The 27,220-nt window shown below is 41.2% G+C and overlaps 1 protein-coding gene across 3 annotated transcripts in view; it reads left to right on the forward strand.

Annotated features, from left to right (window-relative positions):
* The window catches only part of PALLD (palladin, cytoskeletal associated protein), a 344,806-nt gene that overhangs the window by 88,450 nt on the left and 229,136 nt on the right, over positions 1-27,220 (forward strand). Inside the window, exon 1 of one of the 3 annotated variants that reach the window (XM_071219166.1) lies at positions 26,671-26,689. The exons of the other annotated variants lie outside the window; for them this stretch is intronic. The gene's annotated coding sequence lies outside the window, so the exon portion shown is untranslated. Of the gene's footprint in view, positions 1-26,670; positions 26,690-27,220 lie in introns of those variants that run through there. 3 annotated transcript variants of the gene reach the window in all.

Here is a 27,220-nt window from a genome sequence, read left to right on the forward strand (position 1 = left end):
CCTTCGAAAAGGGATCCAATTAATAGAATCTTCTTACATAGTTATCTATTCCAAGTAAATGAATTATCTCTTGTGCAGCTCAAGTTCACGTGTTTAAACTAGTCATTGTAGGATGCATTTCCCCAAATGAATGATGAACCATGCAAAGGCCATGGATTAGATAAACCAACTAGATGTCAATAAAACCCCCAAATGAGTATTTTTCTGTCCCTGACCTCCATGAGGATGCAAGGTGGTAGGGCCTGGGGCTATCTGCTCTCTTCACTGAATCAACAATTTGGTTTCTTTGACAATATCTGTCAGTGTGCATGTCTAGAACCAATGAATATCAGGCTATTTTAACTTTCCCAACTCTGCACTACTTTGGCAAGTGTGGAAGAATAAACAAGAAACTTACGCTTCAAGCGCAATGATTATTGAGATCTGCACTACAGAGCAAGCAGACAGGGGAGCACATGGTAGTGGGCTCTCCCAGGGACCCCCTTTCCTCCACCAGTCGCATCATTGACCATAAATGTTCACGCGGCTTTGAAGCCTTTGCCTAAGACATTTATTATGTCTACTTATATAAACGAGTATTTATTAAAGTAACTATATTGTCATTTTAATGGCAAAATCATGCCTCGCTATAGAAGTTAGCGCATTTCATGTAATGTAAAGTATAGTTGTAAGTGCAATGAATGTGTTAACTTGCTTATAGTGAAGCAAGACAGTGTCTCCAGATGCCGCGGCGATGTCTCTGGAACGTGAGAGTGGGTGGGGATGTGCTCTCAGTCATGGGAGTGGAGGGCCTGGGAGACGTAAGGATCGAATCTGCCTGCACGCAGTGCGTTGTTTTTGCCTACTCAGCAGAGTGTTCTCCTTTCCATTATCCCCCAAGCAACCCATACCACATTTCTGTTGTTATAAATGGATCTATAATAAGATTTTTTGGTGGTTTGGGTATAATGTTTCATCCTCCATGTAAATCATATTTATAGATTTTAAGCACATTCCATAAAAATGTCTTGGGTACCTATTATGTGCCAAATCCTATGCTGGATTTTATGGATTTAAAGCTGAATGACACATACTCCTAAATGCAAAAATCTCTCGGTCCCATGGAGTAGAAACATGTACAAAATACATTACATTGTAGCACATCTAAGTGCCACAGGGGTACTGTGAAATACGTGCTTTGGAAACATCAATGAGAGAGTGATTAATTACTCCTGGAGAATCCAGAAAAGTTTTACTGAGGGGGCACTGAAGGGGGCCTGTAAGAGGAGAAGTAGCTTGTCAGTCAGGTGGGCAGCCAAGGCTTGTGGTCCTGGGGGAGCCTTCTGAACGAACAGAATGTGTTCCCATGTGCGGCACTCTTGTCTTTGGTATGAGGTTGGCGTTGTTTACTCATCAAAACCTACACAGAGCTAGGCGCCTCGGGAAGTGACCTTTGAGTGTTTCAGTCCAGGGAGAATAAAGGCAGGGGCTCGTCCTCTGGAGGACAGCAGCCTGGGTAGCTCAGGGTGGCCATGAAAATGCAAGTTCTGTGGCTGGGGCCTGTTCTCTCTCCAATTCCAAGTGCAGAGTAACTTACCTCACAGAGAAAGGAAAAGGGAGAAATTACCTAGAACAGGGATCCTAACAGAAATCATTTAACTATCTCTTTGCATAGAGGAAGTAAGCCAAAGTATCCAGATTTCTGATGTTTCTTAAATTATATTTATTTAACATTAAAGGTATTTAATTGTCAAGGCATATCTGAGCTTCAATATACTGAATGTAATACTTTTATTATTTCAAAATGCTGCTGTCAGTTGGTAAGTCTAACAAAAATTAAATGTTTTTGAAGGAGATAAAAAATAATTATACCATAAGCAAAGACAACTGAGAGAAGGATTTGTGGCGTGACTGACAGAGCGAAGAACTGTGCCGCACCCAGGGCGCTCACAGATGAATTAAAAATTAAAAAGGGCAGCCAATTGATAGGCAAGAATATTGGACATAGAATTCTATAGGAAATAATATAAAAATGCGTAACTTAACTCATAATTAAAGAAATATAAATTAGAACAATAATGATATACCACATGTTACTCATCAGATCGACAATTACAGTGTTAACACTGCCTAATATCGTCACGAGCGTGGGAAACAGGCTGTCTCATCAACTCAGGGGTGGGTGTAGCATGCGTGCCCAGAGCTCATGCAGTTTTGGAGGACTTTTAGGAAAAGCAATCCACTATTAATTATGACCTTGAATTTTCACTTAGAATAAGAAAAACTGTAATGCATTATACATTTTTAAAAGGTAACAACTACCATAAATATTGCAAAATCTAGAAAAAACAAAGTATTTGTGTTAATTTACTGCCCTGCACACATCTCTAGTACCAGTATGCCTGAGTTTTTGATTGCATACCTTTGAGCATCATTTCATGTGAAAGGTTTATATTTTATAGAGAGAGAGAAGCAGAGTAGAGAGAGTAGTCATTACCAACTGCAGTGAAAATAGCTTACTTTTACTAATTTTACAAAATTATTAGGACCATTTATACATTTCCAGGTCCCAAGCCTTTAAAGGAGCCCGTGGAAGTAAGGAGATCTGATGCTGAAGATTAACTAGCTCGTTGTACATACTCCTCAGCACGCCCTGTGGTGAAAGTAGAAATTTTAATCACGTATTCGGAGGACAGTTTGGCAGTGCCTACCAAAATTTAGAATCTCATATCCTCTGATCCAATACTCTCACCTTTAGTAATTCACTCTACACATAGACTCTCACAGACAAACAAAACTTGATGTACAAGAATATTCCTCAAAGCATTGTTTGTGCGGAGGAAAAAATAGGAACACTCTATTAATAGAGAATTGGTAAGGTGAGTTATGGATATCCATACTATGGTATGCTATGTGGCTATTAAAAAGGAAGTTAAGAATAAATTATATATATATATATATATATATGACATCCAAACTATAGATAAAAAGGTAAATTGTAAATCAATGTATGTAGTCCCGCCACAATTAACTTTGTGTATAATTACATTTATGTAGAAGATTTCTGGGCAGGCACAAGTTACACTCTTTATAGCTGATACTTCTAGGGACTGGATCAATAGGACAGAAGGCATCTAACAAATATTTGTATCTTTACCAGCTTTTCCTCCTTTTTTAACAAAATGTTTTATTTTATAATAAAAATATGTAAACTGCTCAACAACTGGTTCTCTGACTCCTCATGCATAGATTACTGCTTTCTCTCTTCAGACTCATCTTTTTACAACATTAAATTAAAGGGCATTCCCGAGAACCCTTGCTTGCAAAGGGCCTGCACCACTCTTAACTATTCTCTTTTATTTGGGGTTTCGTTTTTGACTGCTCTGTATTCATCTCAATCTTGTGACCAGAACTTCAGTACAAAAATACACCCAAAGGTGTTTAGGATTTCTTGAGGAAGGCCTTAGTAGAATAAAATGGCATGACGAGTGGGGGATTAGAGCTGTGTGAGGGGGTTCGTTCTGAGACCACAGTAGTCATTATTTTGGAGAGTGGGCATCAAGATCAAACAGGGGGTATAAAGAAACCCTCACCTTTAAGTGCTTATTAATAGGGTCCGAGAGACTAGACAAGTTCCAGTCATCTCAGAAAAAAGGGATGGGTACATTCTAGAACATTTGCAAGAATGTCTGCCTGAAAAAGTAACAGGTAACTCATAAAGAATATAGAATCTGTGATGCAAGGCCAACTTTGCCTGGGGGAGAGGGGAACACGTAGGCTGGCTGGTGAGCCATCTTTGGCGTCTGTTACTGAATGATGTAAGGATATTAAGAAATCAATGATTTATTACTGTTTCCTTGTATCTCAATGTTTCCTCTTCTGCAAGTTTGGATTTGCCATAGACCTTTTTAAAGGTAATCTTAGCTGGTTACAACATAGGTACAAAAAACCTAGCTTTTGACAAATTATTTATTTTAAAATAATGTGTCTATAGTCTGACAACATCAAACAGACTCGGTGGCTTGTTTCAGAGCAAAACTGTTTGTTTTTATTATTCAAGTACAGTTGACATACGATATTATAGGAGTTTCAGGTGTACAATGTAGTCACCTTACAAAGTGATCACCTCGATAACTATATGAACCATTGTCACCACACAAAGTTATCCCAATGCTATTGGCCACATTCCCTGTGCTGTCCATCACATCCCTGCCACTTAATTTATAACTGCAGGTTTGTACCTTTTATTCCCATTTACTTTTTTCACCCACGCCCCCACCTCCCTCCCCTCTGCGACCATCAGTTTATTCTCTATATCTATGACTCTGTTTCAGCTTTGTTTTGTTCTGTTTTGTTTGTTCATTTGTTTAGTCTTTTAGAGTCCACACATAAGAGAAATCATAGTATATTTACTCTTTGGGCATGAACGGCCCTAAGATGAAGATTAGTTGTTGGTCACTTTGGTCCAGAAAACCTCTAGGGCATTATTAGCTCAATCCATATGTCATTAAAGAGCAATGACTCTTAAACTTCATATGCATGAGGACACCGTAAACAACTAGTTAGAAAGAACCAACCACCACCACCACTGCCACCACCGTGAGATTTAGCACCACACTGAAAAACCTGCCGTAGACCTGGGTCTACCTGAAAGAAAGGCCACATGCACAAAGCCTTATCTCCGATTCCTCTCCGTGGGCAGGTCCAACCCTCCGCTTCCTGATCTGCGAAAACAGAAACAAAAATGCATTGCCTGGTCAGCTAGCATGTTCGGGGTAGCTTAAGTAATAGAAGTTTAGTACATCGACACGAGAGGCTATAAAAGAGAGCAAAGTCTCAGCAGGTGCACGGCCTGGCCTGGAGAAGTGGGAATCCAGTCCTTGCTGGAAAAGCACACACCAGGGACTCCAGAGCACAGCAGTTCTGTTGTGTGACGCAACGTCTTCTTTCCACGGGCCATCTTTCAGAGCCTCTCTACTTCTATGCCCCTCTGCCCTCTTTCCTTTGGAGCTGCGTGCCTCCCACTGAATAAAACCAAGACAGGAGGGGACAGTCAGGTAGAACAAGCACAGCCCAGAACAGAGCCTGTATACGTCAACGTTTGGGTCAGCAGCCGGTCCAGCCAGGTGGGGTCACACTGGCAGAGTCATTTGGCACAAAGCGTGGGGACTAAGCACGGAAAACCCTTTGAAATGAGGTTGGGGAAGGGACAGATATTTGTCAATAGAGGGCAATGTGCTTGCCTGGCCAGCACTTTGCAGACCACTCACTCACCGTTTCTCAAAGTACAAAAACTCTACGTCTTAACTCTAAGTTTGATCATTATGTTTTGCTCAGGATGTTACTTATTATTTTTAAAGCAATCCTCAGTTTGCAAAGAGACAGGTATCATTCCCTTTTTAAAATGAGGCAAGTACGTTTTACAGTTAAGTGACTTGCCCAAAGTTGTGCAGGTGACAGATTCAGCCCTTCTCAAAAATGTCCACAGGATGCAAAAAAAAAAAAAAATTCTATAGACAAAGTAATTTAGGAAACGTTGGAATAAGCAAAGCCAAACAGTTTTTTTTTAAAAACTGTAGACATTTCAGAGAATCGATATAGGCTAATGTGCTTTGTAAATCTCCAACAAGAGAGAGAGAGTCTGCAGCATTTCCTACACGTACTTAACATAAAATCTTTTATATCCAGAAGTATCTTATGGGATTAACTATGAAACATCATCTGGCAAATTCTACCCTACATTACACTCCTTATCGTACAGTAATTCGACTCTGAAACCCTCCCTTAAGAAACTAGTTTATGAGAGCTGTGATGAGCAACAAGGAGAGATAAAAGTGAACACGCCCGATGGTGCTGCAGTAACTGAGGGCTAGACCATAACTTCGAGAGTGTCCCACAAACCGAGAGGGACAAAAAGACACTTGACAATCACAAGCCAAATTTCCCTCTCGATCGAGGATAGTCTTAGGGACAGAGAGCACACCATCCATCCATGATCTTTATTTCTTTGAGTTCTAATTTAATTTAAACCAGAAACCAAATCAAAGGAAGTGTCACAAATTATCTTAAGAAACAACAAACTTCCAGAGAAATCTCATAAAATCTTATAAATGGAAAACAGCGTGGCCTGTTTAACAGTAAGCCTAACAATCTGAAAAAATTATATAATAGTGTCTGAATTTGAACATCTCTAGACATAACAAAAAAGAACAGTTACATTAGCAGACTAACAATGCTTGATTAAGGCACAGAGAAATTGGAAGAACAAAGAGCATATTTGTATAAAGTGTAAGTTTTTTATGTTGCAATAGGAATATTAAAAGTGCATGTGATTTAATAGCAAACAGGTTGAATAAAATACATGTCTCTGAGAATCCCTGTTGTGAATGACTGGAAAGAACTGCGCTGGGGAAATGCTTGCTACTTAACAGTGTCGCTGGTGACTCATCTGAAATTCAGACACAGGTCTAACGAGCCTGGGAGAATGCCTGGCAAACTGGGTCTTATTCAGTGTTGCAAATAGAGGATAAAAAACCAAAGTTCTTATCTGATACAGTTTTCTGCAATGCTCTGTTGTTTTTCTTTGTTTTTAATTCGAATCCTTGCATTCGCACGCCTTGTGAAACTGGATTTATTTCTGTTGAAAAGTGCTCCCCCAGTTCAGGAGCCTGACCAAGGAGGCGACCAAAGTATCTTAAGAGGAACATTTTTGGTGGTCACTCCAAATCATTCCAAATAATCACACTTTTGCTCTGATTTGGGCCCTGTGTTCTTTGTTCCCATAACAGATTCTTAAGCCGACTGACCATTAAATTCATTTGGGAGATTGAACAAATCCTCATGCCTAACCCCCATCCTGGTCTGGTCAGATAGAATCTCTGGGAATGGAATCTCTCTCTCTTAAAAGTTTGCTAGGTGATTCAAATAAAAGTCAAAAGCCTCCAACCACTGTTGTTACATTCACGACTAGTGACTGGGTAGGCTGCCTAATCTCCAATGAGTGAGCCAAAAATTCAAAGAATTAAGTGTGAAGAAAATGCTTCTAGCCAACAGTGAGCATACAGTCAGTTGCTGGGGAACCAGCACATGGGACAATAGAAAACGGGCCAATGTTTGAGGTGGGAGCCCAAGGGCTATAACAAATGTTAGTCGGGAGATTCCAAAAAAATGACCCACAGACTGGGCAGGGGAGTCTAAACTGAGGATGAGCAAGGCAGAACTTTCTGGAGACTTGAGGGGCTGCAGTGAGCATTCCTGTCCCACCGATCTCTGTAGCTGTTATCACCTATACTCTCAGCACCGCCATTACCCCCCTAAAATAAAGTTTTCATCCCATAAAATAATTTAGATAGCATAAAATATATAAAAAAAGGAATTCCTGCCACCAGAGGAATTTACTGTTCATATGTTGGTTTGCAGGCTTTTTGCTATACAAATGCAAATACAGGTTTTTATACATTTTTGAAGGTTTGCCCAAACTCAGTATGAGCTTTTTTTCTGTAAAAATTAAATAATTGACTATGGCAGATCCTTATATTCTAAAGTGTTAATGATTAGAGCATCAGTAAACATGATAATAGATAATGTTTATTGAGGGCCAGGCACTGTTCTGAGTGTTTTACATGTATTACTGGCACATTTAATTATGACAGATCTATAAGGCTGATAAAAATTATCATCTCCATATTACAGATGAAGAAACAGAAGGTTGAAGTAACTTGTCCACAGTGACAGAACTAACATAACCCAGTCAAAAGGCAGGGTCAAGCAGTCACTCATTCCTCTATAAGACTAGTTATTTGTGATTGTTATAAAAGATCTATTTTGGTTTCAAGAAACAGAGGACCAACTTATGGTTGCAAAGCAAAAATAAAACATTAGTCCTGGCTGGTGTGGCTCAGTGCATTGAGCGTCAGACTGTGAACCAATGGGTCGCCGGTTTGATTCCCAGTCAGGGTACATGCCTGGGTTGCAGGCCAGGTCCCCAGTATGAGGTGTGGGAGAGGCAGTCACACATTGATTTTTCTCTCCCCCTCTTTCTCCTTCCCTTCCCCTCTGTCTAAAAATAAAATAAATAACATCTTTTAAAAATATGTAAATAAATAAAACATGATTATGAGGGTAGGAGAACCCAAGGACAGGGATGTCACTGGGCCTCAGAAACCAATGACAACAAAGAACCCTACACAGGCAGGATCCTGCTGCTCTGTCTCCCATGCTTTGCTGACATCTTCCTCTGGCTCCCAGCCCACGGGGTTAAAACTATTGCCTCCCAACTTTGCATATTATAAGTCTCACCACTTAAAAAGTTGGCTCCTTCTCCATAGGCCCCCTTCCCACAGTTCCAGAGAGGAGACTCTGTGGCCCACTTGGTCACATGGCCATCCTTAGGGTAATTAACTAGCTGTGGCCATAGCATAAGATCCCACCACATCTGTCAATAAGTGGTCTGGCAAACAACCCAATTAAAAAATGGGCAAAGGACTTGAACAGACAGTTCTCCAAGAAGGACATACAGAGGGCCCAGAAACACATGAAAAGATGCTCAGCATCACTAGCCATCAGAGATGAAAATTAAAACTGCAGTGAGATATCACCTCACACCAGTCAGAATGGCCAACATAAACAAATCCACAAACAAGTTTTGGAGAGACTGTGGAGAAAAGGGAACCCTGGTGCACTGTTGGTGGGAATGCAGAGTGGTACAGCCACTGTGGAAAACAGTATGGAATTTCCTCAGAAAACTAAAAGTGGAACTGCCTTTTGACCCAGCAATTCTTCTGCTGGGATTATACCCTAAGAACCCTGAAACACCAATCCAAAAGAACCTATTCACCCCAATGTTCATAGCAGCACAATTTACAGTAGCCAAGTGCTGGAAGCAACCTAAGTGCCCATCAGTAAATGAGTGGATCAAAACACTATGGTACATTTACACAATGGAATTCTATGCAGCAGAGAGAAAGAAGGAGCTTATACCCTTTGCAACAGCATGGATGGAACTGGAGAGCATTATGCTCAGTGAAATAAGCCAGGTGGTGAGGGACAAATACCATATGATCTCACCTTTAACTGGAACATAATCAACAGAAGAGAAAAGCAAACAAAATATAACAAGAGTCATTGAAGTTAAGAACAATCTAACAATAGCCAGAGGGGAGGGGGCAGGGGACAGTAGGGAGAGGGGTTTTCAGGAACTGCTATAAAGGACACATGGACAAAACCAAGGGGGAGGGTGGAAGCAAGGGAGGGAGGTGGGTTTGGATGGGGGGGGTGGAGGGGTGGGGAGAAAATTCAGACAACTATAATTGAACAATAAAATAATTTTTTTAAAAAAGACCACAAGAGAACACATCAGCATTAATAAATAAATAAATAAACAAACAAATAAATAAATAAAGTGGTATGGAAGGAGAGACCCTTGAGCAGACAACTAGATCCTTGGTTCATTACTCATGGTAATGAACCATGAGTAACTACATGCTTTATAACCAACGTTAGAACTAAAATTGCACAATTTTGCAGAGGCATGAATCTGAAGCGTGATCGTAGCAAGCCCCATCACTCCCCTGATGAGCCCACATCCTCATCAGAAGACGGTTGCATCTTCTCCTCTCAAATGCTCTAATGTTCGTGAAGTTTTATAGTGTTCGTCTTCCCAAGACTGAGACTTCATGACATATCAGCATGATATCGCTTCCCAAAGAAGCACAGATTCATATCTGAAATCCTTGCAATATAATGTAAGTGCTTCCTGAAGTGTCTTGAAGTAACTAAGAGGAAGAATTACATAGTTTAATACATATCAAAATCATTAGGTATTTCTCTTCTTCCCCCTCACCCACACCCCACTCCCTCTGTTCTCTTAGCCTTCTCCCATGTCCAGAGCTGTTTGGTGGTGGTGGTGGTGGTGGTGGTGGTTTTGATTTTGTTTGTTGGAAGCTTTTTCTGTGCTGCAACTTAAATGAATTGCTGGCTTTTTTTTTTTTTTTGGTGTCTTTCATTTTTCTCCACCCACTACTCTGATCAGAACATTAGTCATAGGATAGTAGAAGATGAGGAAAGGAAAAAGCTGGACATACTTCTTGCCTTAACCAAGTTTTGTCTTACTGAAATCATTGCAGTTTTCTACAAAGAAGGAGCCATCCCCATGAAGCACCCAGGGTTTCTCCCAGTTCATGCTTCATTGCCCACTCCCTTCCTGTTTTCTGCTGAGCCGAGTAAAACTCTTTCCAAGATACTTGAGGGCCTTGCCTTTTCATAAAGCTGGGGAATCTAGAAGGATCCTGAAGTTAATTATTCAGTAGCAGGATTGTCCAATCTGTCTCCCACTTACTAATGTCTAGCGTTTAATCTTTAATGAGTTTGTGACCAATCCTAGAAGCACACCCTGGATGCCGGCCATGACTCAGTGCCAGAGGACTCCGTACGGACCCCTGGTCATCAGTGACCAGGTCCTTGCTGGTCTGGATCTGATAACAGCGAACTGAATTATTCCCCAGTTTTCATGTTTATTCTACGAGCCTTTGCCGAACTCTGTCATTTGATTTTGTTTCCCGAGGATTGCTACCACTGCGTCTTCCTCTTTCTTTCCTCTAATGAGCTTCACTGGCAGTGAAAATTCAGGTCAGTCCACCAGTTTGTGGAGAAGTCCAAGCTTGTTCAAGAACTCTCGGCTATAAATCATTCCCTACTGCCCTGAACTGGTTGCCTCTGATCTTATAAATCGTGTTCCATCACACCTTGCCAGGGGGCCAGCTGCCAGAGTCCCTGAAGCCCACAAACAGAAGTAGAACCTTTCCCTCCCCTTCCTGTTTATGCATGACAGACAATGAAGCACACAAAAGCCCTCAGCATCAAAATCTCATCAACTCTCAACTTCACACATGAGTTTTGCAGGACCTTGGATTACCTATAACCAAAACTGAGGCCTGCGAAGTCGTATTCTATGACCCAGTCCAAATGGCGAATTCTGCAGGCTACAATTAATATCCAGCTTTTCTCCATTTTGAGGTTTTGCTGTTCCAGCACCATTTTAATGCACAATTACCTGGAACATGATCTAACACTCTTTACAAATTTTTCTAGTTTCTGGTATATGTGGCCTTCACCAGAGGTTTCAAGGGCTGCTTGATTCTTTGTCCTGCCAGAGGACACATCCCCATTGTGAAATCAGATACACCGGTCCAAACATGTGCACTACCAGCTTCTTCTCCACGTCCTGAAATGGCTCAGTTTTAGTCAGCACAGGCTGCCGTAACAACCAACCATAGACTGTGTGGCTTAGGCAACAGTCATTTATTTCTTCCAGATTTGAAGGCCAGAGGTTTGAGATGAGGGTTCCAGTGAAGTGAATTCCGGGTGAGAACCCTCTTTCTGGTTTGCAGAGAACTCTTTTTTTTTTGTGCCCTCGCACGGTGCAGAGAACATAAGAGAGGGGAGGCAAGCTCTCTCTTGTCTGTTCTTATAAAAACGCAAATAAGTTCCACCTTCATGACCTAATTACCTCCCAGAGGCCCCATCACATTGGGGATTAGGGTTTAACATGTGAACCTTAGAGGGACACAAACGTTCCATAGCTGTGTCTTTAAAATCTGGGTTTAAAACGGGCTCCACCTATGATTTCTAAGATCACCTCTTCTAACTCAGGGAACTCATGTGCCACCATCTGCATGTGGTGGTTCCTATGGCCCATCCAGCCTCAGTGCACAATTTTTCCCACAGTGGTAGCTCTGAGCCCAGGGAAACCGCCGCAGTTTTATCCCATTTGGGGATGACACTCCAAGAACCATATGGCCTGTGTCGTGTTGCCCCGCCCCCCCCCGACTCCTTTCCTCCATATTTCAACAGCTGAGCAGTGGTGAAAGTATTCTTGGCTGCATTCTGGTGTCATGATTTTATCCAAGGTGCAGCTGCGCATTATCTTTTGCATCCAATATCCAAGACATTTGCCCCCAAATGTAAGCCGCATTAAACTAGGTTGCCTTGCAACTGCTCAGAGGTCTGTGTCCACATGGTGGCCCATCCAAGAGGAGCAGAGATGTGTCACCCAAAATATCTTAATGAAAAAAATTTTTTTCTATTTTATTAGAATTTTTCGAGGAATAGATTGGGGGATTCACACAGTGCTTCACAGAACTGAACTTTCTGCAAGTCTTCTCCTAGGGCCCCAGAGCTAGCAGCATGGCATAGAATTCCCTTAAAGGAAGGGGGTATGAATGAAAAGTGAGTGCCTGCACTTTAGGACTGGTGTCTCTGAAACCATGGAGTTGAAAATGCTCTCTACACTATCCCCATCTAGTATTCAGAACCACCAGGCGTATGTCCTGAAGAAGTCCACCTTGCTAATATGACGGCTGCAAGTTCAGTTTCTTGAAAGCCTTTTCCTTGCCAGCTTCCTTTGGCAACAAGTAGAGAATAATGAAAATATTCTGAGAGGTGGCGTGACAAAAAAACTAATTTCTAATGACAGCCTTTGAAATGCATTGCCTGCATTTACATCTCCCAAACACCTATCTGTGTCTGCGTCTTTGTTGGGTGACCAATCATCCTGGTTTTGAATAGGATGGAGGGTTGTTGGGACACAGGAAAGTCAATCCAGAGAGCAAGGAAGTGCAGGGCACACCTGGATGAGTTGGTCCCCCTAGTTCTTTGCCCAATATGAATAGAAACCCTGAAATATCGCTAATGAAATGTCTTGACTAAGGCACCATATGTTTCTGATGGCTGGGCTGAATCAGAGAGCATACGCCGTAATTCTTTTCAGAACTCCCTCAGCCCTATATCCTGCCCCAGCCCTAATCTTTACCTACCCACATCATCTTTTGCTCATCTTTTGGATGTGTGTCAACACTCTACACAATTAATTGTGCTACATCCTGTATTCCAGATAACACTGCCAGGAATCGATGCAGGTTTTAGATTTTGGCTGCAAGGGTGTAGTTGTGAAATGTACATATTTATATTTGAGAGGAAAGTGGTAGAGAGAAGAATCCTACCTCTTTTGGCTGGTTTGTGGAGTGAGCTCAGTACTACACATTCGGATATAACATAATTAGAAATAATGAGCTGCTGAGATTACCCCAAGTCTTCCAGGAGATGCAGAGTGTGCCCCAAGTCGTGCTGGCTATGACGACCAGAACTCATTATGGACGAAAGCGGGAGAATTAGATTAAACTAATTCATGGGCATATGTCCAAAGATCACTTAAAAACATGGTAGTAATGCCACATAAATAATGCGTGGATCCAAAACAGTCCTGCCAACATTGTGAAAAGAAACTCGATTCTCATAGCTCCAATCCAGCTGCCCTGAAGACCTAATAGTGTTATTCTCCTGGTTTGTAGCTGGGAATTTATTTAAAGGCTGGAGAATTTGGTTTCGGCTGTTTTTTCTCTGCTTAAGTAATGTCATAAGTAATGTCCATCAGATGTAAATCCGTCTGCGTGGATGGCGCCTTAACTCTAGTGGAGAATCTCCAGTCTAATGGAGAAAATGAAAAGTCTCTTTACCTCTTGGCTGAGTTTCTGCCTCTTGTCTTTTTTTTCTATCATGTAAGCATTACATTGGTCATGATAGTTTTTTCTTAAAAGTCGTGGAGTTATGATTATTAAAAAGGACACTGTGGACACTCTTATTCACATTTAAAAAGTAATAGCATAAATTAATGGGAGGCGCATGAGCATGACAGCACTGCCCTGGGGAGAGCCCTGCAGCCCAGAACAGCCCCCCCAGACCAAGAGAGGGAGAGAACAGCTACTCCAGTAGGCTGCTGGATGGGTTTTGCCAAAGATTTCTTCTTCTCTGGAACTGCTCATATGTGTATCATACATGTTTGAAATAGCTTTCTCCATTTGGAAAACCATAAAGCAGCAATAAACAAATGGAACTCTGGTGAAAACCCCTGTAGAAGTATTTATGGTGCATGCTTTTACTAGTGTTTATTCAAGGGTCTCACTTTGTCTTTGTGTTTGTACTGTGAACTCTCCTTGCTCACCTACACTTCCAGGTGTGGTTGGGTCCCTCTTCCATCCACTATCTTGGGTATACCTTTCACAATTATTTTTTTAATGGATCATAAGAAAGAACCTAAGGCTAAAAAAGGAGCCCAAAATACAATGAAATGAAATCAATCCTAATAACAAAGGCCTCTCTTCTTTCCAAAAGCATGTGTTTCTCCATAGCCCTGCAGGGTAAACCACATTAACGTGGGCCAGTGCCATTTCAATTAGCTATTTGAATTGTCCAAAACTGAAAACGTAAATAAAAAGCAACAGCAGTGATGTTGTCAACAGGCTGTAGGTAGTTAAAACGCGATGGCAGCAAGATTCTGCAAATGTGAGGGGCAGCTGGAGCCAGCATCCTAGAGCGTGGATGTGAAGAGGTTGATTAATTAGGGTAACATGATTGAAGAAATAGGCTTAGAGAATGAAATAAACTGCTATGTATAGGGGTTGCCTCTTATTTCTTGCAATGCATGCATCTTTTGAGTAATTTTGCCCTAGCTCCTAGGGAAGATGCTAAATTTAAAAAAATAACTTTTATGAAATGTCACTTTTAAAATTCCTATAAAAGACATTAAGAATAGAAATCGTATTCCTGCTTCAGTTTCACACACTTTCTATCCAAACACCATGAAAATAAATACGTAATTTTTATTTTTTAAAGCTCCATAGGACCTATACCACAAAGGGCTCGGGTATCAGGAAAGAAAAAATGATTTATCTTCATTACCATCTACCCACACATACTATTGGTAATCGTGAAGACATTTTCCTTATAGTTTCACAAGGCAAATAACACAACTTGGGGGCTGCGTGTCAGTATCTGGCCTGAGTCCATTTAGTGGCAAAGGAATTCTTAAGTACTGACATTACATTTCAACAAGGCACGAACAGACTGGATTTACATTCCTTCTTGGATTAGGTTTTGTTTTTTTATATTCATTCGCTTTCAATAGTCAAAAGCAGCCCCGCCACGGGTTGATTGGGCAGGCAGCAATGTCAGTGACCCTCAGGACGGAACTCAGGGACGTCTGAGACGACATCTGAAAGACCAAGTGGCTGCACCCCCAGCGAAACGGGGAGCCTGGGATCCCTCTCACATTATCTTTGAGGTGCCAGTCACCAAAGCAGTGCATGTCAGTTGTTCTGAACCCCAGCAGTGACTCACTCTGAAAAACATATCATCAGTTTTAAATGATCACTGCCTTGTGGTCAGACAGGGGAAGAATGTCCCAGTCAATTTATGAGGTCTCTGCCTTCAAGTTACAGATGAAGAGTTTGGTGCTAGCAGGGGAAGGTTATTGATGACGTGACTGTTAAAGAAGGAATGATAGGGTTATCATTTCTCCCTTTCTTTCCTCTCTGTCTCTCTCTCAACAGTCCTTGGGTTTTGGTGACTGCTATCGTGTTTTTGGCCTATTCTTCACGTACTCCTTTTGGCTGTGAGTTTAAACTGGGTTGGATTGCAAGGAGTCAGCCTTAATTTTGTGACCAAAGAATCTGTAACCATGAATATCCTGTCTTCATTTTATATACTCCTTTCCGATTTGTTTTATTTTAAATCATGTGGAGAAGGGATTCTAATGGCTTCATGCATCGTTGAAGATGGTTATGGTTATTTTCATTTCAGGCCCTAAAGATAAAAAAGTCTACATTAGCTAATTTTCAAAGAATGAATCTGAAATTTGAAAACTATCCAAAATTAATTCAGAGTAGGGTAGTTCACAGAATTAAAAGAATATTTTGTTGATTTTTGTCCTTTTCATATAAAGAGAACTTTACATCTCTTTTACCTGGTAAATGTCTGTCTAGTTTAATTTGTAATCACAATTTTCTTCCTTTGTTTTGTTTTTAGTTGGGAGGTGGGTAGGGTAGATGTTATATGCAGCTGAATCTATTCCTAAATGATATAGACACCAAGGAAAATTGTATGCTTCCCCTTCCATAAGCCTAGAACCTGGTTATTATCGGTTGGTAGATAAGCTGATTTCTTGTAAGCAAGCAGTCCACCGTCGGAGATGGGGTTTGGAAATGGGTTCCCTCACTTTTAGACTCAGAGCGTTAGCAGCTCCTGAGTCACCAGAGAAGGAATTGGGGCTCATCAAGGTGTGGGGAGATCCGCAACCCTGTGTGACCTGTCACAGTTCAAGAGAGGGTATCACACGTTGACTAAGAGCAAAGGCTGCAGGAAGAGCAGACTCCCTGGTTCTGAATAGTGGCCTCTCACTTATTTTTCATGTCCTATTCAGGAAGTTACCCAAATCCTCCAAACTTTAGAGTCCTGCACTGTTGAATGAGGGTACTTATCAAACCAGCCTCTCAAGGCTTGAACAGCTACTGTGTGCCAGGCCTGCCTTGGATGTTGACCTACAGATGTGAATACGCTCATGGAGCCCACCCTTCTGCATGAGAGTCCCTGCACCAAAAGCACCAAGTATCTTTGACAGGTGGCGGGAAAGCAGAGTGTAATGATGGAAGAAGACAGAAGTCATTTAAATACTCCATGGGACACACTTGATGTGGCTGCTACTTACTTCTCCAGCTCCACCATTCTCCTTCTACATTCCCATCTACTTGCTGTCTTTCAGCTCCTGGTCCATATTAATGCCTTTCACATCTAGGGCCTTTGTACCTGTTTCTAACCTAGAGAAAGGAAGCAGCAACCACATCAAGCATGTCCCATGGAGCATTTAAATTACTCCTGTTTTTAATGCAATCTCAGTGGGCAGCCACTTCATTGTTTTAAACGGGGATGACCTAACTCCATCTGCATGTTAAGATGATGACTGCTGATATTGTGGGATGACCAGGCAGGAGGCTCTTCTGCTGTCTGGACTAGAGAGAATGGCGGCTTAGACTGGGCTGGCAACGGTAGAGCTGGAGAAGTTTGGGGATCTGCTATTTCTCACACTGTGGTGGGGATCTTCAATAAAACCACCTCAGATCTATGGTCTCTGAACAGTAGGGGACAGCTCTGGCTGGTTGCCCGCTCGATTCCCAGTCAGGGCACATGCCTGGGTTGCAGGCCAGGTCCCCTCTGGTGGGGGCACACGAGAGGCAAGCACACATTGATATTTCTCTCCCTCTCTATCTCTCTCCCTTATCTTCTCTCTAAAAAAATTAAAATACGTAAATTCAAAAAAAAAAACCAGTAGGGGACAAGAATGACTAAGAAATCTGTAGAATTTGTAACAAGCTCCAGAGTTATCTCACATACACAGTGTTTGAGAAGTCTGATTAAAATTGAAAAGAAACTTCTGAATTTTATTGCTAATGTATTCCTTAAAAGAGCAGAATCCAGGAGTCTGGGTTCACCCCAGGCCTATTCTCTGTAAGCATTCAAACACATCAGCTATAACTGTAACCAAACTCAGTCTTAAACAAAAACATGTTGCTCCATAATGAAAAATACAATTCTCCTAAACAACGATCAGTAGAAAGTGAACTTTAAGCTTTCCAGTGATAGTGATGAGTTTGTGCAAAGCCGTCCACACATTTTCTTGACTCGGCGTAAATGTTCAAGACTAGTGGATAAACACACAGCCTGCATTCATGGAACACAGAGAGAGCAACGGAGTCCAAGCCACACACCACCCTCGCTCCAAGTTAGCAATGCAGTCAACAGGCTTGATTAATGATACCTAATTCCTTTTTTGCACTGATGGCTGTTCCAAAAAAATTGTCCTCCAATGGGCAAAAAACCAGGGAACCCAACCAAAAAGATGTCTAAATTGTACTGCTTGATGAAAAACGTAAGCCACAGAGTAATAAAGATAGTATAATGTCATGCCATGGTCAGATTTGTGTTTGCTTGATGACTCTAGGGCCACAGGGAAGCTGGTTTAGGGGACACGGCCCAACCCAAGCACACATCAGACCCAGGCTGTGCAACCTCCCTGCACACCATGATGGTCTCCCATCTCAGGAAGAGGCAGCACCCTGGTCAAGAGAGGAGTCCGGACTTTAGGTGCAGACCCCAACCTAATTGTGGATAAAGAATTTTTATCAGAATTCAAGGACACAGTATTCGCAAAAACTATAGGTAGTAAGAACTCAATAAATATTATTTCCTTCCCACCTCTTTTTAAATAAAGTGACATAACATTCTAAGACTAGTGGTTCTCAGAGTAGATTTTGATATCCATTTCCATCGAAACACGGAGGATACTGCTTTCACATACAAATTTCTGACCCCTCCCCTGACCCTCTGAATGCAAATGTCAGGGCCCAGGAATCTGCATTTTATCGAGACCCATTTAATTCTCATGCACACAACTTGAGAACCACATTGCAGACTAGAGGATACATACTTAATTATTCTGCAGCTGTTTCACATGCATATGGATTTGTTTTGTTTTCTCTTCCCCAGCCATTAATAAACCTCTGAAAGTTTAGGCCTGGGCCTTCTGTCACATAATCCAGCAGAGGCTGGGCTCAATAAACAATGAAAAAACACTTGATTGATCAAGTGGCATGCAAATAACACTGTTACATGAAACTTCTATCATCCTTAATGAAACCTTTCGAGACTTATTGTTTCATATTCACTGGTGTCATTGTCCTACACATCCTTATCTGAGGTTTATTTCCGAGAAGTGGGGAAGAACCCCCAGCCTCTAGGTAGACAGCCGTGGGCCCTACCCTGGAGCAATGACGCAACACTAACCAGAGGGAGAAAGGCAGGATTCCTGGCTTCTGGGTTCAACTCCTTAGCCTTCTACCTTCCACCCTCCACCCCAGGCTTGATATTTTGGTGCTAGGAATGTTTCTCGTGTTTGCTAACTTAATGCTCTACTGTTTATGGAAACATGCCTTTTTGGTGTGTAACTCCTTCTCCCAAATGTGTAAGAATCCCATGACAAGTGGTGAAAGGTATGGCTCTTTTCCCTCTTGCCAACCTCTCTCTTGGCAAGTGTGACCCCAGAGGTCCATCATTTCATTAAGTGGCAGATGAGCTGCCTGGGCTGTGAATTCCAGTGACCCGTGACCCACCTTTGCTTCTCAGAAGCTTATCATCCTGATTTTATGTCAGGATAAGATGCTGTGTAAATCTGCCATGAAAGCCCTGGGCAGGCGAAAGAGGGTGACTCCTTAGGTCTGCAAACACATGCTTCATCCATTTGACTTATATGGGCACCCTAGGGCTTTTATTTGCGCCAAAAAGTGGAGGCCAAGCTTTCATTGTAAACAGATGGGGCTGCTAACAACAAAAAAAAAAAAAAGGGAAAAATTCTTCCACACTAGAGACCTAAAGAAGATTCTGCTTTAAAAGCAAATGAACAAAGCTATCAAACACTCTCCCCATACTGCATAGGCTCTAGGTTAAAATACACACATATTCACACACACAGAAGCTGGTACCCATTCCTTACTTTCTCCCTACTTCCCCATCCTCTCCCCATGCCAAATTTGACATTCCTTTGGTGTAGATACTGTAAATATAAAATGAACAAACTCAATCCCAAATCAGGAGGGGGCTTTTCTTTGCATGACCACAACATAAGCATTTGTCCACCATTTGGGGATTTTTATGAAGCCTCTGAGAATGTTCAGAATTTTAGTCTTGCTCAAACAATGTCTTGCTTGTTGGCATGATTCAGATGTTGAATCTTGAGACGACTTGGGAATTTCTGGTTAGAAGAACACATAATTCTGGGGTGTCTCAATGTGAAAGATTTCCATGTATTTCCCCCTTTGTTTTCTTTTTCTCAACCCAGAAAAAGAAATGTGGAAATTCTTTTAAAAAATGTTTTATTTATTTTATTTTTACAGAGAGGGGAAAGGAGGGAGAAAGACAGGAAGAGAAACATCAATGTGTGGTTGCCTCTTGTATGCCCCCAAATGGGGACCTGGCCTGCAACCCAGGCATGTGCCCTGACTGGGAATCTAACCAGCGACCCTTTGGTTTTCAGGCCAGCGTTCAACCCACTGACCCATACCAGCCAGGTCTGAAACATGGAAATTCTTATGTTTCCTTTAACATGAGGCAATTTGAAGTTGATTGTAATCTGTCTGTCCCTTACCCCAAAAGAGAAGTAGCATTATTATGCTGTAACTAGGTCCTGACTTAAATTTCTCCATTAGGTGGCATCTTGTTACATAACCACTTTATGCTTTTAAATCTGAATATCACTGATAACCATCTCCTGAGAAATCATACTGCCAGGCCTATATTTGATAATCCGGATTCCTGACTTGTTCTTTTTGAGCATTCTGGAGGAAGGAGACGCTCGAGGCTTATCTGGTCACCGGTGCCTTGGGGCAGGACCACACTCAAACTGTCTGAAAGAGATGAGGATCTCTTTTATTTTTAATGCTTCCCCAGAAAAGTAGATTCCATGACTTCCCTAAGTAAACTCTCCAGTGTTTCAAGGGTGTTAGCATTTTCAAAAGAGAGTTAAACCTTCTATCACTTCGCTTATTGGTTTGAAACCTTTGGGCCCTAGAAAACATCTCTCCCCGCATCAAGGTCTCTCTGTAGTGCACCTGAGAGCTAACTTGCCTACTCGTATAAGAAATCATAAGGAAATAAATTTTGAGAAGCCTTACCCCAAACTCCCAACTGTTTAATGGGGATACCTGCTCTGCCAAAGTTGCTATTATTGGGAACATCAAAACAGATCATGTGTCACATTGCCCAAGTAGAGTAGCATTTATATCACTACCAAAACGATCATTCTAATGCTGAATCTGCATGTAGTTGTTTAAGTTTACTCTATTCCAGAAACAACAGGGACTCCTGAAAAAAATATACTGTAAATATAAGCCTAAATGACACATACAAACATTTGGTTCATGAAATAGCAGGTAAGCAAACTAGGTGTTGGGATCTCACAAAGCCCCAGGGAAAATATTCTCTCTCCCGAAGATAAAGGACACCCTTGAAGAGCAGCATCAGAAAGCAATATCCATTGCTTTGCAACAATACCTGCTGCAGAAACCAGGTGAGCAAGGAGGGAGGCAGTGAACTACATCCCAGGAAAGATGTACCAGGCAAAGGGAACGGAAAATAAAGTAAGATTATGACCTTATTATCAGATAAAGAGGGATTTCAACCAACAAATAAATTAGAGAAAGAGCACTTTGTAATGCTAAATGATAAAACTCAAAATGAAACTGTAACAATTATGAACATATAGTCACCAAATAACATACAGCCACTGTATAAAGCAGAAATTACAGAAAAATAATATAAAGCAAGGAAAAATATACAGAAATGAAAACTCCCTCAGTCCATGACAAATCAAGATAAAATATCTGAAACATAAATAACATAGTAATAAGATATATGTTATTCTACTCTTTGCCATGAAAATATAGATACCCACATTTTTTCCAGTGACCAAGAAACATACATGCAAATTGACTATAAATTAGGCCACAAAGAAAAAAATCAAATAATTCCAAAGGACAGAAACATTACAGACAACATTTGATCACAATGCAATAAAACAAAAAAAAATTATCAAAATCTTAATTATGAACATCAGTGCAAAAATTCTAAATAGAATTTAGCAAATATTAGGTAGCAAACATAGGTAGTAAAATCTTGGACATTGCTCATAGCAATATTTTATCTGATATATCTCCCCAGGCAAGGGAAACAAAAGAAAAAATAAACAAATGGGACTGCATCAAACTAGAAAGGTTTTGCACAGCAAAGGAGACCATCAACAAAATAAAAAGACAACCCATGGAATGGGAGAACATATTTGCCAATACATATGATAAGGGTTAATATCCAAAATTTATAAAGAACTTAACAAAACTCAACACCAGAAAAACAAACAATCCAATTAAATATGGGCAGAGGACCTGAATAGACACTTCTCCAAAGAGGACATACAGATGGCCAATAGACATATGAACAGATGCTCAACATCAATAATCATCAGAGAAATGCAAATTAAAACCACAATGAGATATCACCTCACACCTGTCAGAATGGCCATCATCAATAAGTCAACAAACAACACGTGTTAGTGAGGATGTGGAGAAAAGGGAACCCTTTTGCACTCTTGGTGGGTATGTAGACTGTTGTAACCATTGTGGAAAGCAGTATGGGGATACCTCAAAAAATTAAAAATGGATCTACCTTTTGCCCCAATGATCCCACTTCTGGGAATATATACAAAGGAAACCAAAACACTAATTCAAAAGAACCTAAGCACCCCTATGTCCGTTGCAGAGTTATTTACAATAGTCAAGATATGGAAGCAGCCCAAGTGTCCATCAGTAGATGAGTGGATAAAACAACTATGGGTTACTTACACAAGGAAATATTACTTAGCCATAAAAAAGAAGCTCGGCTGTAAAAAAGAAGAAAGTTTTACCTTTTGCGACAGCACGGATGGACCTGGAAAACATTATACTGAGTGAAATAAGCCAGTCAGAGGAAACAAATACCATATGATTTCACTTATATATGTAATCTAAGGAACAAACTGAACAAACAAGCAAAATAGAGACGGACTCATAGACAGCAAGACGATAGATATGAGGGGGAGTAGAAGGTGGAGGGATCGAGCAAAAAGGAAAAAGGACTCATGAACATGGACAACAGTGTGGTGGTTGCACTGGGGAGGAGGGTATAATGGAGTTAAATGGTAATGGATAAAATATAATAAACTTTTAAAAAATCAAACATAAGACAAGAACACCTACCTTCATTACCGCTATTTAACATTGTACTAGACCTAATAGATAATGATATTAGAAAAATAAATTAAAAGTATAAAAATCAGAAAGCAGAAAGTTAACCTTATTTTCAAATGATACTATCACATGGTTAGAAATATGAGAGAATTAATAGACAATGAGAGAATTTATTAAGGTAAAATGGTACAAAATGAATACCCTGTAATTAGTTGATTATATCCAGCAAGCTGTGATGAGAGAAAAGACCCCACTGACAATGGCAATACAAAAATAAAACAGCTGGGAATAAATGTAACAATAAATGTGCAAGACACACATGAAGAAAACTGTAAAACATTCCTGAAGGCCACGAAATAACATTTAAACAAATGAAAAGGTCTACCTTTTTCTTAGCTAGGAAAACTTGACAATATAAAGATGTTGATTCTATGTTAATTATCTAAATTTAATTATAATTTAAAAAGTAGTCATATGGATTTCTATTGTTGTTTATTTACTCTGATGTTCATAAGGAAAAACAGGAAACTATAATGGAGAAGAACAATGAGAGAATTAGGCCCACATGTTATTAAAATGAAAAGCCTCAATAATTAAAACAGTGTGGTAGTGGTATTTGAACTAAGAGATCAACCAAGGAAACAGAATAAAATGTCTGGAAATAAACCCAACTGTACACAGAAATTTAATACATGTTAAAAATGGCATCTCAAAACCTTAGTAAGAGACTACTGTCAGAAATAGACAAGTGGGGCTACAGAAAACTTGAAAAACTTCTGTGCATCAAAATCCAGAGTGAAAAGCCAGCCCTGAAGAACTAGAGAAAATATTTGCAAATCATATATCTGATAAGGGATTAAAATCATAATATATACATATTTTTTAAAACAAAGACAACAAAAATAACTCAATTAAAAATGGCTCAACTGGTTGGGCATTGTCCTGCAAAGGGATAATTTTCTTAATATACATGATGCTTCAAGAAATCTATAAAGAAAAAGGCCAAGAACTCAGTAGGATATGGGGAAAGTACATAAACAGAGAGGCCACAACAAAGGAAATAGAATTGGCTCTTAAACATATGAAAAAGTTGTTCCACCTCACCCCAAATCAGAGAAATGCAAGTCAGACTATCTTAAAACATCCTTTTTTCACTTATCAGATTGGCGAGCACCCAGGAGTTTGATTACACACTCAGTTGGCAGGGCCATAGGGAAGCAAGCATTAGTCATCATTGTTAGTGGGAGTGTCAGTGGGTCTAGCCCTTTGAAAGGCAATTTGGCTACGTCTATCAAAATTGGAAATGCAGAATCCAGGAATCCCACTGTGGAACGAATGCCATAGATATACTCACACTAGTGTAAAATGTTATATGTGGAAGTTTGTAACATTGCTTAGTAGCATAATGTGGGAAAAAACTCAAATGTCTATCAGTGGGGTTCTGATTAATTAAATTGTGATGCATTTATCCAAGGGAGTGGATATAGCTCTACGTATAGTATTGTTAAGCAAGAAAGAAGGAAGAGTGAGAATTTACATTTGCAGGGATGTGCATAAAGTAACTTGGAGGTCTACAGAAAACACATTATTAGTGGTTACCTGAGAGGAGCTGTATCTAGACCTATGGAAAACTGTGCTTGGAAGGGGACTGCAGTATATACACCTCTGTTTAAACTGTGCAAATATATCACTTGCTCAACACATCCAGTTATACACACATGCACACACAAGCTGCTGTCATGAGCCTCAGACAGAAAGATCCTAATTCAGTAGTTCCGAATAGGGGCTGGGAAATCTGCATTTTCGACAAGCTCCCCTTCCCACCTCTGAGAGAGTGCTTCACAGATCACACACATCATCACCACGCCCTCTCCTGACCCAGGAAAGGTAGGGCTACTTCTCACTGGGAGCACAAGCGAATGGGCAGGGCATAGAAACAAAAGACAGAGTGTCTAGGAACCTTGGGAGGCCCTACTAGCTTCACCCAAAAGGTTGCCTCCTTGTGTAGATGATGTGGAAGGAGGGCAGAAACTTCATTTATCCTTTCAGTCTCGTCTGCACAGGACCACTGAAGAAGTGTCATCTTTGACTAAGACATTTGGTACGTCAGCGAAATTTTAGATTTCAAAAATGTGCTCAGTTTTAGCAAAGGCAGTTGAAGGGACTACTCAGGTTTCCGTCCTCATAATGACCACCACACACTGAACCCTCGGGCCCAATTTTTCCTTCTGCTTTTGCCTGGGCATTTTCATCAATAAAATGTTTCTGCTAATTCACAGAGGAAAGATTGTTCTAACAGCCCTTCTGGAGATGAGAAAGGTGGTTGGGATCTGAAATGTATCTTAGACGTACCCCACAAGGCCACCCTGCCCTACAGTGATGCCTTTCAGCTGACAAAGGTATTTGTTATTCAGTGACTCCAGTAAAACTCTACAAATGAAGTGTGGAGTTACAAAGTAAAATGACCTAATAACATACGAGAGAAGACTGAACCTGCCAAACTCAGAGTATTTTCAGTTTAAAAACCAAACTCACCCTTACTATCTTTACACTGATTTTTTTTTCCCCAAACGGTGGAGCAGGTAATAACAGGAAAAAAAATTCAGTATTTCATGATCCACCACTTCCTCGGATTTAAAAAATAATAATAATAAACCACAGATACATAGTAAACTCTCAACATTTCATTTTCATTTCAAAAAAATTTTTTTACACTATCTCTGTTTTGGTTTTGGACCTCTCAACATAATCTAACCCAGCAACACACTTTCTGATATGTTTTCTGATTGCCTTCAAGAATGTGTCATGCCTTTGACATTGCATACACTACACTAAAATTAATAGCTTCATCGGGTTCTTTGAGTCTCTTCCTTAAAGTCCAAATACAATCCTGGGTTTCTATTTCCCAGGTTGACCAATGGCAAGCAGTTCTGTGACTCAAAGACAGAGCACAAGGGAAGTGGTGAATTAATCTTTTAAAATACTTAAACATTAGGTCCTGTCTGCTAATTGGTTATAGTTAGCAAGCAGGCCAGTCTATTAAATGGCTGGTTTTGTCTCTCATATCGTTTCTCCGTAACGTCTGCTTGGTGACTGAGTCACCATGACGTAATGCTGCGAAGCAAGACTGGAGGACTTGGAGACGTGCGCACTGTTCATCTCAATGAGTCGCAGTCTTGGGTCGGTTCCTAGATGTTGGTGGAAAGTCTTGATTAATGGCAGACTCGTTCAACTTAAAAACAGAACAAAAACCAGATTTATTCTTGGCATTCCTTTTCCTGGGGGCTTCATCTGTAATGTAATAATTAATTTATAGCTTTGCAGTAAGGCAGCACCAGAGAAGCAATTTAATTCACAATAAGTAGCGTAGATGGAGAGTCTAATTGAAAGATACCCCTGCTTGGAAGGGTATATAAGGAAGGTCAAGATGGAAATTGATTTCTTTTGTAACTAATACATAATCACTGCTAGTCACCGCCTGGATTTCCCCCCAAGGTGTCGGGGTCGATTAAATGAACAGAGGTCTTTAAGAAATGCTTCAAGCCACAGCTGAACCGGCTTTAGAAAGCGTGGGTGGGACTTGCTTATTACCTTCTCCACGGGTGATTGCAATCCCCCGAAACAAAAGCCTTTCTAAATGTGATAAGGGCTTGGAGTGAGGGGAGATGGATCTTCCTCCGTCCCCTCTCAGTGTTATTTCTGGAAGTTAGCAGCATTCCTCCCGAGGACACACCCTCTCCCCTTCCCCAGCAGCCCCCTCCCTGACACCCCCGTGCACGCGGGGCCCCTGGGCGAGAGGCGGCACACTGGAAGCGGCTGCAGTCGGGCCGCCTCCACCGAGCCTGCTCCCCGCTGCTCGCCGCCAAGACGTCTTCATCGCAGCCTGAGAGGGGCTGGGCTTTTGGTCACTGGGCTGCCGGCTCGTATTCCCTGTTGTATTCTGCAAACTAGACTGAATTCAGAGCTCTGAGGTTGCAAGCTCGGAGTAGCTGAGATCTGAAAGACCCCCCAGAGGAGCTTCTTTAGGGGCAGAGGGTGTTTCTGCTCAGCTGGTAAGTGACAGCATTAAATGTATGTAGCGTTTCTGGGCAGTGGCATGCAGGTACTTCCTTGAAACGTACCGTCCCGGGTGTTTACTGGTAGTGGGCTCAGAAGCCCGTCTGCAGCCACGGTTTTCCTAATCCGTCCTCTGAGCGCTCTCGTGGGGCGGGGGTGGCGGGTCCTGCTTCTTGCGACTTCTCTGTTGTTAGAGTTGGCGTTGGGGGAGGGGCGAGGAGTGAGTTTGAATTTCTCCCCCTACTTCCCCCCATTTAAAAAAAAATGATACCTTTGAGAGAAGCTTCATCTTTCAGGCGTTTATATGCCTGGAGCAGTTTGCACCAGGTTGGTTTGTACTTCTAATGTCTTTGTAATCGGCTCGTCCGGGCTGAAGTGGAAGGAAACTTGCAGGGAGCAAGCAGTCTCTGACAGCCTAGTTGCTGCTCAGTGCTGCTCATTTGCTGAATGAACGTTAGCTGGAAACCCTTTAACGGCAGGATTTGGTGATTTTTTTTTTCCCTCAAGACAATTCTGGGCGTTTTCAC

Source organism: Desmodus rotundus, chromosome 9 (genome assembly GCF_022682495.2).
Source record: "Desmodus rotundus isolate HL8 chromosome 9, HLdesRot8A.1, whole genome shotgun sequence".
Lineage (NCBI taxonomy): Eukaryota > Metazoa > Chordata > Mammalia > Chiroptera > Phyllostomidae > Desmodus > Desmodus rotundus.